The following is a 17,859-nucleotide window of genomic DNA, read 5'->3' on the forward strand; positions in this document are numbered from 1 at the left end:
AAAAAAATACTAAAAATTTTGGGGCCTGGGCCGGCGAGGTGGCGCTAGAGGTAAGGTGTCTGCCTTGCAAGCGCTAGCCAAGGAAGGACCGTGGTTCGATCCCCCAGCATCCCATATTGTCCCCTCAAGCCAGGGGCAAGTTCTGAGCACTTAGCCAGGAGTAACCCCTGACCATTAAACGGGTGTGGCCCAAAAAACCAAAAAAAAAAAGAATTGGGGGGCCAGAGAGATAACATGGAGGTAGGGCGATTGCCTTGCATGCAGAAGGATAGTGGTTTGAATCCCAGCATTCCATATGGTCCCCCAAGCCTATCAGGTGTGATTTGTGAGCCAGGAGTAACCCCTGAGTGCTGCAGGGTGTGACCCAAAAACCAAAAAAAAAAAACCCTAAAATTTTATGTTAAACATTATCAGTAAGTTATAAGTATATAACTTTTAATGTTATCAGTTTATAAATTTTCATATTATTAAAATGATCCTGGAGTAAAACATCACAGTTGATTTTTGTGATTTTCCATTTTTGAGTATTGGTACATAATTATTCCCTTTTTTAGTTATTTTCTTGAAAATAATTAGTTAACCTCATTAATGACCCTTCATTAGAGATTATCAATCTATTAGAGGCAGAAATACAAACATAATTACTTAGGTTCTTCCCCTTTAAACTGGAGGAAATAATTTCTCTTAGAAGCACACAAGATTGTGCTTTCATGCATGGCATGCTTAATTACCCACATATTTTACAGGATTAGTTCTATACCCATTGATGATGACTCATTATCTTCCGATATTGGGGAAAAACTGTAATATGCGCTGCAAAACTTGAAGGAACAAATATTACCTCCTGTCTTTTTAATTTGTAACAGAATTCCTGTGTTGGTAAATTAAGCATAATTATCATTTTATCACTGACAAAACTTGGAGAAATATCCACCTGTTTAGATGGGTAAGATGAAACTGACGTTAGAAATTAATGGCTCCCACATCTCGCTTAACAACTTCCAGGTGCCAAGAGTTCTGTAAACATGAAATCATTGAAGAGCTATGTTACTTTTCTATAAATGACCTGTTTTAAGCTTAAGTTATTTGTAGAAATAAAATTAGTGATTCTCCAAAGATTTTTTATTCAATAGTTATGGCACTGCCTGGCCTATAGCTAATGTAAGTTCAATCCACAGTCCCCAACCACTGCTAAGAGTAATAATTCCTGAGAACAGAATCCCCTTAGTCCTTCCAGGTATAATATGAGATCCCAAAATTAAAAAAGAACTTATTAATGAATTAAATTAATGCCCAAATTTAGTGTTTTCACTCTCTTTTTAAAGAGAGGAGATGTAATGTGAAAAAAAATCTTATATAGAATTCTAATTATAGTAGCAGATAAAATCAGAATATCTGCACTCGAAGAAGTTGCAAAAGGGGTAGGCAGAGAGTATTTGCTGCTAACCCGTTTTATCACTTCCTGAAGCAGCTATAGGGAAACTGTACTTCTCAAAAGACAGTTTGAAATCCAGTAAGCAACCTGATCTCTAAAATCCCTTTGCTTCTGAGGGACCATGAATCCAAAAAATAATTACTGGATCTTTTCACATTATTAGATCTAGACTTTACCCATGGGCATTCATGAGTGCTTTCTGTCATAAACAGTGGTATTATTTAAGCAAATGGAAAAAAAAATCAAAGAATATTTGGGAGTATATGGAGGTCAGATCAGAACATTGTATTGATTAGTAAATATGGAACTGTAAGGTGATACTTCTTTTCTTAAAAACGTATATGACTCTTTGATTTTATTCTCTTCCTCCCCGAGGAACTGACTATACAAAAGTTTATGTTTCATTCCAAGATAAATTATAACTTGACTAATATTAATTCCTATCAGAACTAGACTTCTCAGTGTATATATTTTATGTAAATATGCCATACTGTGTTATTATGCAAACTATTTTATATTAAAATCAGTATTATTGAAAATTAGAAATATATAAAACTATCATTCCCTATTCATAGGCCTTCAATTCTAGTTACATTTTTTCTTTTCTTTTTGACCCATGCCTGGCAGTGTTTTTTCATTGGATGCTCTGGGCTGTGAACTCAGGAATTACTCCAGTGGTGCTCAGGGGATTATAAGGGATGCCAAGGATTGAACTCGCGTTGCCCCATGCAAGGCAACTATCCTGCCCAATCTACTATCACTTCAGCCCCTGGTTCCAATTTTTTTCACTGTAAAATTAATATAAAAATATATTTGATATATTTGCTACAAATCTCCAGGAAGTTCTTCAATTATATGTCTAAGAACTAATGAATTATGGGGCAAAAGCATAAATAAATTTCAGATTTACTAAAAACTGTTATTTTTATACTCAGTAATACTTAAAAATTCTCTATATCTGTAATATGTCCATATCAGTTACTTACCTATTTAACCACAATATGTCCCTATATAGGTATTTTTTTTTTTTGTGGTTTTTGGGTCACACCCGGCAGTGCTCAGGGGTTACTCCTGGCTCCATGCTCAGAAATTGCTCCTGGCAGGCACGGGGGACCATATGGGACGCTGGGATTCGAACCGTTGACCTCTTGCATGAAAGGCAAACGCCTTACCTCCATGCTATCTCTCCAGCCCCCCTATCTAGGTATTTTAACCTTTTAAATATTTAAGAGTACTTGGGTAAAATTTGCCTTCTATACCTTCCAGCTGACAAAAGGGCTCTGACCATACCTATGTAATTTCATATTAATTCGGTATTAATAGGTCCCAGGTAATGGTTCACTAAATTTCTGAATTTTTGCCTGAAAGATATGTCAGATAGATTTAACAAGATTAATTTAAAAATAATAACCACAACAAATCATTAGGCTTTGGAGTTTTCCCTTGACACAAGGTCAGTGTTCATGAAAATAAGAAAATCTGCTTCTTTTTTAAATTTTGTCTTTGTATCTGCTGTGAAAATCTTGCATATGTAGAATAGCTGGATATTCTATGATTTTATTGAGTTCTGGCCTATTATATTTAAATATACTAGCCTTACATATTGCTGACCCTTTCTTTCTCCCACCCTCCCTCCCTTCTTCCTTCTTTCTTTCTTCCTTCCATGTTACCTTCCATTTGCTTCTGTCTTTATACTAGCCTTACATATTGCTGACCCTTCTTCCTTCCCTCCCTCCCTCCCTCTCCCTCCTCCCTCCCCTCCCCTCCCTCCCTCCCTCCCTCCCTCCCTCCCTCCCTCTCCTCCTTCCTGTTCCTCTCCTTCCTTCCTTCCTTCCTTCCTTCCTTCCTTCCTTCCTTCCTTCCTTCCTTCCTTCCTTCCTTCCTTCCTTCCATGTTGTTGCCTTCCATTTTCTTCTGTCTTTACCTCTTAATTTGTGGATTAATTGTCCTGATTATTTTGTTCACTTCTTTCCTTTTCCTTCTAAATGTCTCTGCTTTAGGGGCTGGAGTGGTCTTACAGTGGTAGGATTTTTGCCTTGCACTTTGCTTACCCAAGACGAACCTGGGTTCCATCCCCAGCATCCCATAAGGTCCTCTGAGCCAGGAGCTATTTCTGAGTGCAGAGCAAGTTGTAACTCCTGAGCACTGCAGAGTGTGCCTCCCCCCAAAATGTATCTGCTTTAGATTTTTGTTTTATAGTTACCATAAAGATTGTACAAGTCTTTCTAAATAAAAAAGTTTGCTATTGTTATATCACTTGACAATAATTATTGTTAATTTAACTGTCCTTTGTATGAAAATATTTTAATCAGTTTTGCAAATGTGCTTATTAACCTAACTGGGCAGTTATATTTTTGAAATCTTTTTTCTTTTAGTGACATTCTGCTTTCTTAAATGCATTGATATTCTTAAAAAGAAATTTTTTTTGCATCTCTTCTTTTCTTTTATTGCTTTTTTAAAATTCTCTTCTCTTTTATTTTTTCAGCAAATCAATTTAGTAACTTTATTTTTTATATAATAATTTTTATTTTGACCAAAGTGGATTACATATCTTTCACAGTAATATATTAGGTATATATTAACATTGAATCAGGGGACCGTGGTTATTAAAATTCTCTTTTTATTTTTTCTTTGCCACTTCAGTTTTAACATATTTTTGTGTGAACCAATCTTTTATTTTTAATTATCTTTAGGAGTTAATATCTATACGACTGATTTCTTTCCCCACATACAGACATTACCACTTATTATTTCTTTATGAAGACTTCTGTCTTCTCTCTTTCCTTCTGGAACTCTGATATGTGGTTGTTCTTGATGTCACTTTATGTATCACTTTTATTACCTCTACTTAATATTTATCCTTTTTTTGGTCTCTTGGGATACTATTTTTTTTGTTTCTTTGTTTGTTTGTTTGTTTGGGGGCCACACCCGGTGACGCTCAGGGGTTACTCCTGGCTACTCCTGTGCTCAAAAATCGCTCCTGGCTAGGGGACCATATGGGTCGCTGGGGATTGATGGTCCGTCCTGGGTCAGCCCCATGCAAGGTAAATGCTCTACCGCTACACTATCGCACCACCCTCTTGGGATACTTTTTGTTGTATTTTCTCCTATCTCTCTTATTCAGCCCTTGACTTACAGCTATTGAGACCCTAACTAAATTTTAAGCTAATATTTATATTATTTACATGTAGTGATTTTATTTTAGACTTTTCTCAAATTATTTTTTTCCAATATGACATGTTCTTTTTTTTGTTTGTTTTGTTTGAGAGGCACATTCAGTGGTTATAAGAGTATACTCCAAACTTAGTACTCAGGTCCTGTCCAAACTGTTCTGTGGGTCCATGCATCAAGATAACACTACATAATAGAAGTTAGGATGGGCCATACCTGGTTATGTTCAAGGCTGACTCTTGATTCTGTGCTCAGAAATTCCTTCTGGGGTGCTCTTGATTAAATCTGAGTTACACCTTGTATTATATACTAAAAAGTATTGGCATCATGCTACTTCATAGTCAAACATGTCTTTTATACTTTATCATGCATTTTTATAATATTTGATGATAAAATATTTCCATGAAGATTTTTTAATATTTAAAATAATATTTATTTGATAAGGTGTATATAACAACATACCACAAGCTGAGAAGTTTAGAACAAGATAATTTTGTTGAGTAGATGTTTGAGCTCAAGGTATGTCATCAGGACAATGGACAGTCAGAACACATTGAGAAGTATCTGTCTGTCCTCTTGCTTGCTTGTGGAAGAAGATTGCTATGACAAAGCTAGCTAGAAATTATTCTGGGGGAAGAACTGGGTGCTAAAATGAGATAGAGTGATGTATATATATATATATATGGAAACCCTTTAGTAACACTTGTAAACCACAATATCTAGAAGTAAAAAAAGGAAGAGGGGGGGGTGCCATAGAGGTACATAGAGAGAGCATGGGTTATTGTATGAGGTAAACTGTAAAATATTGCTGGTTAAAATGTGCACTGGTGTAGGAATGGCTGTTGGATATTGTAGGATTGAAACTCAATCATGAACAACTTCGTCATTGTGTATTTTATGGTAATTCATAATTCATTTTATTAAAGTAAATAAATAAATAAAAGAAACAAAAGGAATATTTTTAAAAGAACTCCATTAATTCTATCCATATTGGTTTTCTTGTGTGTATTTTGTCTCTATATCACTTCTCTATAGAATGATGCTACTAATTCTATATTAGGAACCACACATATCCAGTATAGCCTCATCTTAATTAACTATGTCTGCAGCAACTGTATTTTCAAGCAACCTTAAGTACTGAGATTAGATTATCTACATAAATATTTTAGAAGGCCTGAGCTGAGAGACAAAAACAGTGGCAAGTCACTGGCCTTCTATGCAGCCAATCCAGATTTGATCTCTGCCACCATATATAATCTGGTATGCTTTGCAAAAATTATTCCCTGAGTACAGAGGCAGGAATGAGTAAGTCATGAGTACTTCTTGGTGTTCCCCCCCCAAAAAAAAGAAGAAACAAAAGTATTTTAGAATGTATAGTAAAATACATAATATAGATAACCATAAGTATTAGCTTTCAAAAACATTTCCCCATCAAAACAGAATATTGCTAGATATCATTGTTTTCTTAAAATTTTATATAATTTTTATTGTCAATAAACATCACTGTATTTGATTCATAATATCCACATGGATATGGGAATTAATTTTTATATTATTAAAATTAATATAATTAGCTTAACCTAATCCTTGCTGATTTTATATAGATGACCTGGCATTATTTTAATTAATTAGGTATTTTTATAATTATTATACTCATTGCATTAATTAAGCATATTCTGGAATACTTATTTATTCAAGTATCAATATTGAAGTATTAAAGGCCATTTTATGAGTTCTATATGTTAAATATCAATTAGCATACAGACATCTAGAAAATATTAATTTTCTTTTACAAAATGTTTTGGGTCAAGATTTACTCCTGGTTCTGAAGTAAAGGATAAGTCCTGGCAGTATCATATCGGATACCAGGGATTGAATTCATGTCAACTGCTTGTAAGGAAAGCACCTACATATTATTATATCTTTCAAACATCCTCATAATTAACCTATAAAGAGTTTAAGAGGTTTCGCTTATTATTCAGCTAATTACGATTCGGATTATTTCAATTTACAAAACATTACCCTGATAATTTTAGCTATTAAATTGATCTCCACAATAAAATTAATTCATCTTCCTTACAAAATAGTGAAATGATATTTCTATCTTTTTCTATCTTTTAGATACTTCTGTGAAGTGACAGTTTATTTGGGGTTATTCATTAAGTACCCAACAAATATTTATGGGCAATTTGGTTATTTTACGAAGTTAGAAATACATTTATTCTCTCAGAATATAGAATAAATTGGTGTTAAATTAATGTTTTAAGGACTTTGTATCTAACTAAGATACTAAGTGGGTAGGCTGTTTACCTTGTATGCTGTCAACCTGGATTCTATCCCAGAATCCCATATGGTCTCACAAGCCTGCCAGAGATGATTTCTGAGTGCCAGCACCCCCCAAAAAAGAAGGTTGTGTAATGTCCTAAACATAATCAAAAGATTACAGAAATAAATTTCAGAGATTGAGAATTAGGTGTAGAAGAATGCCACTTGTTTCAGGGGAAAATACTAAAAATGCAAAGACAGATTGTTAAGAGCATGACATTGAACAAAAATAATAAAAGTTTAATTGTGGCCATTGTTAGGATGTGAATAAATACTAATGAACTATGAATCTGCAGTAGATATGGATTGATTTTCTTTCATGGAAGCACTGGATAATTGATGCATTTTATACAGAAAGAAGTGTGATTATATCTTACGCTCTGAAAGTTTCTAGGGGAGAATTATAGTAAAGAAAACAAAGATGTCAAAAATTAATGAATGTGACTTTTCAATAATTGAGAAAATGTCTTCTTTTAATAGAAGAATGACAAAATGAATGCATTAATAAATGAAAAAGTCAAAATATATTCATTCATAGTTAGTAAAAGAAAACATGATTATTCTTGATAAGACTATTTCTCTTTTTTTTTTGTTTTGGTTTTTGGGCACACCAATAATGCTCAGGGGTTACACCGGGCTATGCAACTCAGAATGTGTCAGCACTCTGGCCCCTGATTAAAACTATCTTTATTCAATATATTGTTCATAAAGAAATGAGAGTCTCAGTCAAATCAAATTAAATTTATTGTAACTCTTTTATGAAACTAGATATTACTAGGATATGATATTGTCTGGAATAACATAATTTCTCTTTTTAATTTATTTTTTTGCTTATAGGTTTGCTTAAAAATAGGTGTCATTAATTAATCCTAATAGGTGTATATGTAATCTGTGTCTGGCTACAGCACTATAACTTTTATACATTTATATTAATCTTTTCATAAATTGAATTAAAAATGGTGATGTTTGTTTTAATTTTAAAGATGACAGAAATTGGGCCCAGAGCAGTGAGCGCAAGTGGTTAGGGCATTTGCCTGCATGCACTAACCTAGAACGATCATGGTTCAATCCCTCAGTGTCCCATATGGTCCCCCAACCAGGAGTGATTTCTGAGCACCCCTAGCCAGGAGTAACCCCTGACAGTCACCAGGTGTGGCCCAAAAACAAAAAAAAAAAAAAAAGACAGAAATTCCCTAAAGACTCCATAATTAAGTTGATGACTCAGAATTACCATTTTAGGGCCCGGAGAGATAGCACAGCGGTGTTTGCCTTGCAAGCAGCCAATCAGGACCAAAGGTGGTTGGTTCGAATCCCGGTGTTCCATATGGTCCCCGTGCTGCCCAGGAGCTATTTCTGAGCAGACAGCAGGAGTAACCCCTGAGCACTGCCGGGTGTGACCCAAAAACCAAAAAAAAAAAAAAAAAAAGAAATTACCATTTTAAAACTCATATTTAAAAGTTTACTCCATCGTATTTTAGAGATTACACAAAGTTTTATTGAGGGGTTTATTGAACCACCCTGTCGACACTCAGGAATTACTCCTGGTTTCCTGGCAGAAATCGCTCCTGAGAACCTTATGGATTCCACAGATCAAACCTTTGCAAGATATGAGAAACTCTAAATTTAAAATTCCTCTAGTTATATGAGGTTTACTTCATGTTTTAGTGTTCTTATTTCAGAATAAGTTTTGTAGTATCCCCTATGAGTTTATAAGAGGACAGAACCAGCTGGAGCCAAGGACTTCTGATCTGTCAACTGCATTCTGTTCTGTATAGGGCGCATTATCTTTCATTAAATTCTATTATTCTATTTTACTATTTAGAAAACATGTGGAGTCTTTTCCAGATTTTTAAATAATGAATATCAGCCACTACTCTTTTTCGGGGGGGACATTTGGACTTGAAGAGATAATCTTATTATTTTGTTTTCTAAAGAGTGTAATATAATAAATAATTATTTGTTTATATGTTGAAATACCAGTACTTCATCTAACATTGTATCCCTTCTTTTCCTGATTCTCTTTCAGATAGCAGTGCTATGGATGAAAGGTTTTAAATCCTACTTTTTCTTCGCTCCTGCGGGAGCTTGTCTTTTGTATTTGTCTGTTTGTGACCCTCTTGGACCTGTTTTGGTTCTTCTGTTTCAGTTTTGGAAATGTGCATGCTATGCAGAAATCCATCCTTTGGTTGTCCTTTCGGTGTGTCCTGTACATTGCATTTATGAAAGGGTCACACCCTTGCCAGCTGCACTTTCCTTTTTAGCTTATAGTTGCCTATTTAGGGGTCTGCTACGGTCAAGCTCAGCATCTGTTCTTAAGTCTGGCTAATCATGATCCCCCGACTCATTCATGATCTTCACTGTGCAAAAGAAGTTTTAAGGACAAATAATATTTTGACCACATAATATTACTTTTTGAATTTTGCCAGTGCTTTTGTTTTCAATGCTGACTGCTGATTTCGAAACTTCCAATCCCCAAAACAGCAGCTTTGACTTGGAGCTGACCCTGCTTAGCATCTGTCATAGTAGGTGTTACATGTCTATGTCGCAGTTAACCTGTGTCCCAAAATATACATAAGCACGACTGTAGTATGCTGCAACCCATTTGTTTTGTTCTTGTCTTCTTTTTGTCACTAAGGGCTCGGGATAGTAAGCGGCAATGGTTTGGACGCTCTCTAAATTCACTGTGCTCCAAGGCATTTGATGGGTAAGTATATTCATCACCTTTTCTCAACCACTTAACTTTATCTACACTAGTTGGCCAGTTACCAACATTTGTATTTTGAATTCAGAATTTTGCATAATGATACAACTAGCTAGTGATACTATAGTTTCTTTTGTTTTGCAATTTTTTAAATAGTGCTTATTTTCTGTGTATACTAAATTATTCATTAAAATTATACTTCCTTACAAAAATGAATGCTGTGTGAAAGGAGAGAAGGTTGGCACTCCCCTTGACAAAGATGGAAGATGGAGCCCGAAGTGATTGCACAGTGGGTAGGGCATTTGCCTCGCACATTGCTACCCCAGTTCAATCCACCTGGCATCCCATGTGGTTCCTGAGCCTACCAAGAGTAAGTTCTGATCACAGATCCAGGGTAACCCCTGAAACGCCCCTGGGTTTAGCCCAAAAATCCAGGGGAAAAAGGTGGAAGAGGCTTTGGTCTACAACAAAAAACAAAGATGAAATTAAATAATTTTACATTGAAGATTTATATTAATTATTGTTTTGTATGTTTACATTAGTGATATGTGCTTGAAGTTTAAGTTAATAATTTCAGTCTCATTGTTTTCATATTTGCATTTAATGAGTGTAAGTAAAATTACTTAAAATTTAGTTAACAATATAATGTGTAAAATATATTATTTATATACAGTACTCCAGGAAACAGCATCCTTTAATGAGCATCATTACACTTTGATATTAGTATTTCCTGTGTCTTTCACATGTGTTTTAATATAAGCCTTTATGTTTATATATATTTTACTGTTTATATATATTGCTTTGCCTTTGACATCAATTAAACCAAATACTGATATAATAGCAGGTACTGTCCAGTTGTTTAATTTATAATGGATGATTTCATTTCTTTCTGTGGCCTCTTTGAGGTAAGTACTATTTTTGATTTTCATTTTGAACATAGAAACCTGTGTATAGGGTAATTATAGAGTTCAGGATTTATGTGTTTTCAATGCCCACTAACCCCAAGTTCTAGCTCTGAAACTGCATATAAGCTCTCCTCTAAGACCCTCAAAAGATAGAGCCAGGATAAATCTTGAGCACCTCTGAATGTGACCTTCTCCTCTACTAATTTTTTTCCATTAGTTTTGTAATGTTCGTTCGACTAAATGGGACCATTCAAGATCTAATTTTAGGTATCAGTGTTGTAAAGGATATCGTATCTAAAGTAACTGATATTTTTGAAGTGTATGTGTGAACCCAGTTGTTTATAGATGTATATTTATAATGATATATTGATATTTAGGTTTTTAAATTTCGCTTGTTTTAGGGTGTTATACCTGCCAGTTCTCAGGAGTTATTCTTCATTCCTGGAGGAGCTTACGGGAAAGTTATTTGGTGCTAGGGAGTGAATATGGTTTTCATAGACAAGGGTAATTTAAGGCAATTTTACTGCTGTAAAATTGAATTAAAAATTTCTGTCTATGTGAAATGGAATTTGGGCTTATTTTACAGTATTTTTTCTAGGTAAAGGAATACTTTCAGTTATATTATTTTTTAAATATATATTGGTTTTGGGTCACACCCAGTGACAGTCAGGGTTTACTCCTGGCTATACACTCAGAAATCACTACTGGCCTTAGGGGACCATAAGGGATGCTGGGGTTTGAAACCGAGGACTGTCCTGGGTCAGTGGTCGTGCAAGACAAACACCCTACCACTGCGCTATTTGCGCAGGCCCTTCAATGCATATGTTTAATATGTCCTTCCATATATTACATTTTGAATTAAACTAAGTTGCAGATTTTAAAATTAATTTTATTTAAATTTCATTTTTGACAATATTTTTAATTTTCTCAAAAATAATTAGGATTTGTTATTTACATTTTAAAACAGAGATGTGAAAAATTATTACTTTTCCTTTTTGTTATGTGATAATAATGTAAATGTTATAAAACTATTTGAAAGGATCATTCTGAATTATTTATAGAAAATTCGGGTAATAGATTATTATGGGAGCCATCATATTTTCTACTCTTATATTTACTAAGTTAACTGTAATGTGATATAATAAAATATTTTAGTCAATATAATTATAATTTACAAAAAATGTTTATGTCATCATCTCTAGTTTACAGTTCCTGAAATGCCTCCTAATTGTGATAGTGGTAGCTTCAGACTAACTTGCTCTTCTAATTTATATCTGAATATTAGCTTTTATCTCTGTCAGAGCAACAAACCACAACCTACATCAATGTGTGTCTTAAGTGCATGCTTTTGAAATGTCAAGTCAAATAGTCATCACCTTTACATTTGCGATATATCCCTTCCACATCAATTTCCAGATATTGCCTATTTCCAAGACCTCCCAAGAGGTTTTTTGAATTATGATTGTGCGGAGAAAGTGTGATGGTTTCCTGTTAACAAGAAAATTGGTCTTAATCTGATTGCTTATCCTTGAAGAATCCGAGGCCTTATTTAAATATAAAGCTTTACTTCCAACCTGTTTCAGAAATATCTGTTTTTTTCACTTAAAGTTTAATTTTTTTATTTAAAGATCCTGATTACAATGTTGTTCATAATAGAGGTCTTTTTTTCCGCACATATAAAGTTGATCATAATTAAGTTAGAGTCATGCAATGTACAAGAACCTTCACCGGGTCACATTTCCCACCATTAATGTGTACAATTTGCCTCTGACCCTCACTGATACTTTCTCCCTTTGCTGTCTCTGGGGCAGACATTTTTCTACTTTTCTCTCTATCACTCTATCTCTCTTACTCTTCACTTCATTTTTTTCCCTTTTAGACACTTTGATTTGCAGTGCAGTGCACATTTCCCACCCCCAATGCCCCCAGTTTCTCTCTCTCTCTGTCTCTGTCTCTGTCTCTGTCTCTGTCTCTCTGTCTCTCTCTCTCTCTCTCTCTCTCTCTCTCTCTCTCTCTCTCACACACACACACACACACACACACACACACACCTACTTCTCCATCCTCTGGAACAGGTTAAATTTACCTTTCTCTTTCTTTCTCTTTCTCTCATTTTTTGATCTTGTGGTTTTCACTATTGTTAATGAAAGTGTGCCATATGTGTCACTTTATTCCCTTTCAGCATCCAGTTCTTGTCCAGAGTGATAAGTTTCAACTATCATTGTCACAGAAGATCCTTCTCTGTTTCTTAAAATATATTAAAGAAAGCAATATTACCATATTATCTTAAATAATATAATTACTATTCTATTGGGAAACTAAAACTGAAACTGACTTTCAAAACAGGGAATCATTATTCCTTCATGGTAATAGTACTGTGCTTTTGCTTTTAATCAGTTCAGACTTGAGCAATTCTTAGGATTTCAGAACCAAATCACATTTTGTACTTCCTTTCCCACTAGTGTCAATGTAAAATAGTCTATGTACTCTGAAATCACATAATGGAGTTAGTGATGCTGGAACTAATTATTGCTTCTCTATACATCTTCTTAAAGTGTTCTGGAAAATACATGCTGAATCATACCAGTAGCAATATCAAGATGTTATTTTTTTAAGAACTCTATTTGGGATAGGAATTTGGAGAAAGAACACACTTTGGCCATGAGAGGGTTTGAAAAATCCTCACAGAAGGGGAAGGTGGAATAAATGGCAGAAATTAGCTTTCACATTTGACTAAGTGCTTTACTCTATTACTTTTACTTCATTCAGCTGTTGATAGGGAACTCCTTGGGGGAGAGGATAGCCTTGTGGTGAAGGAACAGTGGATTCTGGCTTTAGGCAATGATTCAACTTAGCTTCTTTCAAGAGCTAAAAAAGCACTTTTATAAGCAATAGCTAAGTGATATAGAACCATGGCAATACAGCACCTCATAAATAAATTTTATACAAGTAAATAAAATAATTGTATTCAATAAAGTGATATGAAGCACATTTATTTTATTTTTAAAATTGTTTCATATTGAAAACATGTATGTTTGTGATATTATTCCTTATTCTCTGTATTAAGGGATCACTCCTGGTGGAACTCAAGGACTACCTAGGGTCTTGGGGGTTTAACTCTGGCTAGCTGAATGAATACAAGGCAGGCATCCTACCTGCAGCATCATCATTCTAGCTCATGAATTCCTTTTAAATTAAAATGATACTTCTTTGTTTTTTATTGCATTTGACCTTAATTTATTCTTTCAATATTTTATCCAGTTTTATTTTGCATAACAAGGAATATTTCAAGGCATGTATTATTTACATTTATTAAAATGAATAGTAGTTAATATCTATATATTATATGCATGGTCCACAAACACTTTATTTTTCTTATTACTCTCAAGGTACTGCCTTTTCCTCGCCAGACTTTATACACACACATACACACACACACACACACATATATACATATATATATATATATATATATATATATATATATATATATATATGAACATAGGGGGAATAGAAGAAGAGGGGCATATAAAGAAGATGCTTATTTTTGCTTCCTTTCTTTCAAAACAGTGTACTACCTCTGGGCTATTGCTCTGGCCCCAACCTCTTTAAATATTTTTTTTAATTTCTTTAAAATTTTATTTCAAGTTATTCTTTAATTTTCATTAAATTTTGCATTTAATGTTTTCTTAATTCTACAAAGTTAAGAGTGTGGATCTTTTCTATGTGGATTTAAAATATCATTTTAAATTTATATTTCTCTTTTTTTTAATAGTACAATACTTTGGTTTTCCAAATGATAGCCATGTAGTTTGCATAACTCCAGTAGAATATTTTGATAAAGTACAAATTTTAGCAAGATTTGTAGCCTTCAAGTTGATTTCCTACTGTTTTTTTTTTTTTTTGAGGGGGTATAAACCTGATGAAGCTCAGGGGTTACTCCTGGCTATGTGCTCAGAAATCTCTCCTGGCTTTGGGACCATATGGGATGCCAAGGGTCAAACCCAGGTCCATCCTGGATCAGCCACATGCAAAGCAAATGCCCTACTGCTGTACTATTGGTCAGGACTCGATTTCCAACTTTTTAAGGGATAGAGTATATCCTTTTACATTTAGGCTTCCATGAAGCTTTTAAAAGTGCTCTACTTTTATACTTCATTTATAAATTGAATTTGCTTGATAATAGCAATCAGCCTGATAGGTCATAATTACTTCTTTTATTGTATATATTTAGGTCTACTTTTAATAAAAACAGTATTTTAACAACAACATTTCTGAACTACTTGTGGATGCAGGGTAAGACATAAACAAGGAGAGTACCATTAATTTAATTTTATTTTATTAAATTTATCTTTTAAAAATTATCTTTCATTTTTAGAAAATAGAAAAAGTATATTGAAAAGTAGAAAGGAATCGAAGATGTGAAAGAAACTTGTACAGTATTGTTAATTATTAAAAGCAGCAGTTCGGGGCCGGGCGGTGCGCTGGAGGTATGGTGCCTGCTTGCCTGCGCCTAGTCTAGGACGGACCGCCGGTTCGATCCCCCGGTGTCCCATAAGGGTCCCCCAAGAAGCCAGGAGCAACTTCAGAGGGCCATAGCCAGAGTAACCCCTGAGCGTCACAGGGTGTGTCCCAAAAAACAAAAAAAAAAACAAAAACAAAAATAAAAGCAGCAGTTCAACTAACAGTCTCTATCTCCAACATAACAACAAAACTAACCAATAATAACTCTTTGTCATGAAGCTGTTATAGAAAAATAAAAGAAGAAAATTTTCTCCTATTAACTACAATACCTGTTGTTCATGAGGACTTCTTTCTTTTAAATTCTCATTTCTCAAGTTGGAAAGAAAATAATTTTAAATCTGATGTTGTGTAAATATATCAAAATATTACTGTAATTAGCTAAGATATGCATTTTTCCTTTTAGTCTCATATTAAGAACAGCACTTTAGAATGCCCTTTATATAAATTCACACTCAAAGATTTTCTGCCAACTGCATTATTACGACTTTAGGAAAGATTCTTTTCTACTAATAATTGGATGACCTTTTTATTTTTCTTTTGTACTGGGTTCTTTATAAATGTAACTAATTAGAGTTGAATTAAATTACTTATCTATCTCAAAACTTATGGGCTTAATTTTTTTAGCATACACTTAATAGTGTACTGAGCCTACCCCTGACTCTGCCCAGGTATCCATTCTGGTGTGGCACAAGGGAACATATGGGATACCAGGAATCTAATCTGGTTTGGCCAAACAAACTAGGCAAGTACTCTACACAAAGTACTGTATCTCCAGCCCCCAAACTTGGTACTTCTTATCTAAGTAAGACTCAGTCTTTCACAGGTTATTTTGTCAGCTCTGAAAGAGCCCATTTGAAAGTAGCTAATATCCCAAGTCTATTACAGCCTCCTAATTATACTTGGGCTGCTATCAGCATATTAACTAAATACTGCTTCCACAGGGCAGAAAAAGTATATTTTATTATCAATAATTGGGTTAGAAAGAGATTCTCTTCATTTGATAAGTGTGCTAACAGTAAGAATATCACCACTCTAAATCCCATCAGGATAAAAGGAACAGATTACTTAAACTATAAGATTTTCATGAAAAGAAAAATCAAACAAAATTTGTTTAAGTCAGATCTTCCATCTAAATCAGTTCTCTAGTTTAAAGTCCAGCTGAATTTTTCACTAGATTACCTTCAAAGTTATCTAAGAAGAATTTTTTACTTCTCTACTTGGAAAGTGATGAGATCGCTTTTCGGCCTTTTGGCAAAGATCAAGTGGGAAGTGATGAGATATATATTCATATTAGCCATGGATACCAACTCTTGGGTAAAACACTCTATATGTGTATTACAAGAAACCAGGCCCACAATCATAAATGTTTGTAGCTGGAGAATAAAGTAACATAAAAATCTGTGATAGGAAAGTCAAGTTACTATCTATCATTTAATATTAGCTAGATTTAAAACTCTAGTTTTTTTTTAATTAATTTATCAATTTTGCTTCTCATTACTTCCCATTGGTTTTGCTTGGTTTAATGTTCTGTTGTTGTTGTTGTTGTTGTTTATTTATTGGCCACAACATAGATTCTCAGGGCTAAGTCCTTTCTCTGCACTCCAGAATCATTTCTGGCTGTGTTGAGGGGCCATATAAGATGCCGAAGATTGAACCTGGGTAGCCAAATGCTAGACAAGTCCTTACCTGCAGTAGTAGCCCTCTGGCTCATAATCCTTAATGTTGGTGGGACAATCTGTCATGCGTTTTGTTATGGTACTCACATACTTGACTGTACTTCTGGGATTGAGGATCTGGACAACTTTGTTGTGGAGCTCTTCACATGTACTTCACATGCTTAATTCACAAAATTCATGGTCATTCTTGATGTAGCATTCAACAGTAGGTCCCATTACAGATGTTGGCACTTTTAACATAATTTAGTTGCTGTGCTCACTGGAGTTTATGAATCTCACATGTTCACAAGTATTTGTTTGTGTGAAGAATATTACACACTTCGTGTGGCACCAAGAATCCAAGAACAGCGCTGCCAGGATTGAGCCTGGCACATTTGGGTAGCATCAGACTTAAACTCAGCTTCTTACTTATAAGTTGTTGTTGTTGTTTTTTTAATAACAGAACCATTCCCAACCTCTAAACTCTATTTTTGAAGTAGATTATAACTATTTTGGTTGATATATTTTTAATATACTGTGGAAAAAATTCATAAAATTCTACCAGAAGATTAAGAAAATTATTATTTCAAGAGTTAAGAATTCACAACCTAAAAATTTTAACAAGAGCTTAGTATTTCTTAACTTAATAATAAGCTATAAATGCAGACAATACATACAGAAATTCTGGAATACTATATATATAATATATATATGTATAATTATTTAATCATTACACACAGACACTGATGTCTAACAGGTCATTTTCTATACAGAAGATGGATCATGAAAATGCTTTCTTCCAAAACACTGTTTCCTTTTGTTCTTAAAGAGAATTTAACTTCAGCGTTATCCTTTTTTTTTCCAGATAAAGTTAAATTCTCAAATTGTATTTTTTGCTTAAGGGTTACTCTTTATTCCTAAGATTTGCATTTATTCTTTTATTTATAATATTAAAATTTATTCCTGCTTTGCATTTGTTTTCCAGAAAATGCATATTATCCCTACCCATAGTAACATCATGTAAAATGTCTGAGTTTTTGAAAAGGAGAAATACAGTTCACTATGAAATTTTCCTATACTGTTTCAAATACTAAAATTGTTCATAAGTATACTTAATATAGGTCAGCACCTTAAGCCAGCCTT

General features: G+C 34.0%; 1 non-coding gene across 1 annotated transcript; it reads left to right on the forward strand.

The window, feature by feature from the left end:
* The first annotated feature begins 9,847 nt into the window (after positions 1–9,847).
* On the forward strand, positions 9,848–9,964 carry LOC126002776 (U6atac minor spliceosomal RNA). Its single transcript, XR_007493414.1, has one exon. It is a non-coding gene; the product is annotated as a U6atac minor spliceosomal RNA (small nuclear RNA).
* The last annotated feature ends 7,895 nt before the right edge of the window (positions 9,965–17,859 follow it).

The sequence above is a fragment of the Suncus etruscus genome, chromosome 2 (assembly GCF_024139225.1).
Source record: "Suncus etruscus isolate mSunEtr1 chromosome 2, mSunEtr1.pri.cur, whole genome shotgun sequence".
Lineage (NCBI taxonomy): Eukaryota > Metazoa > Chordata > Mammalia > Eulipotyphla > Soricidae > Suncus > Suncus etruscus.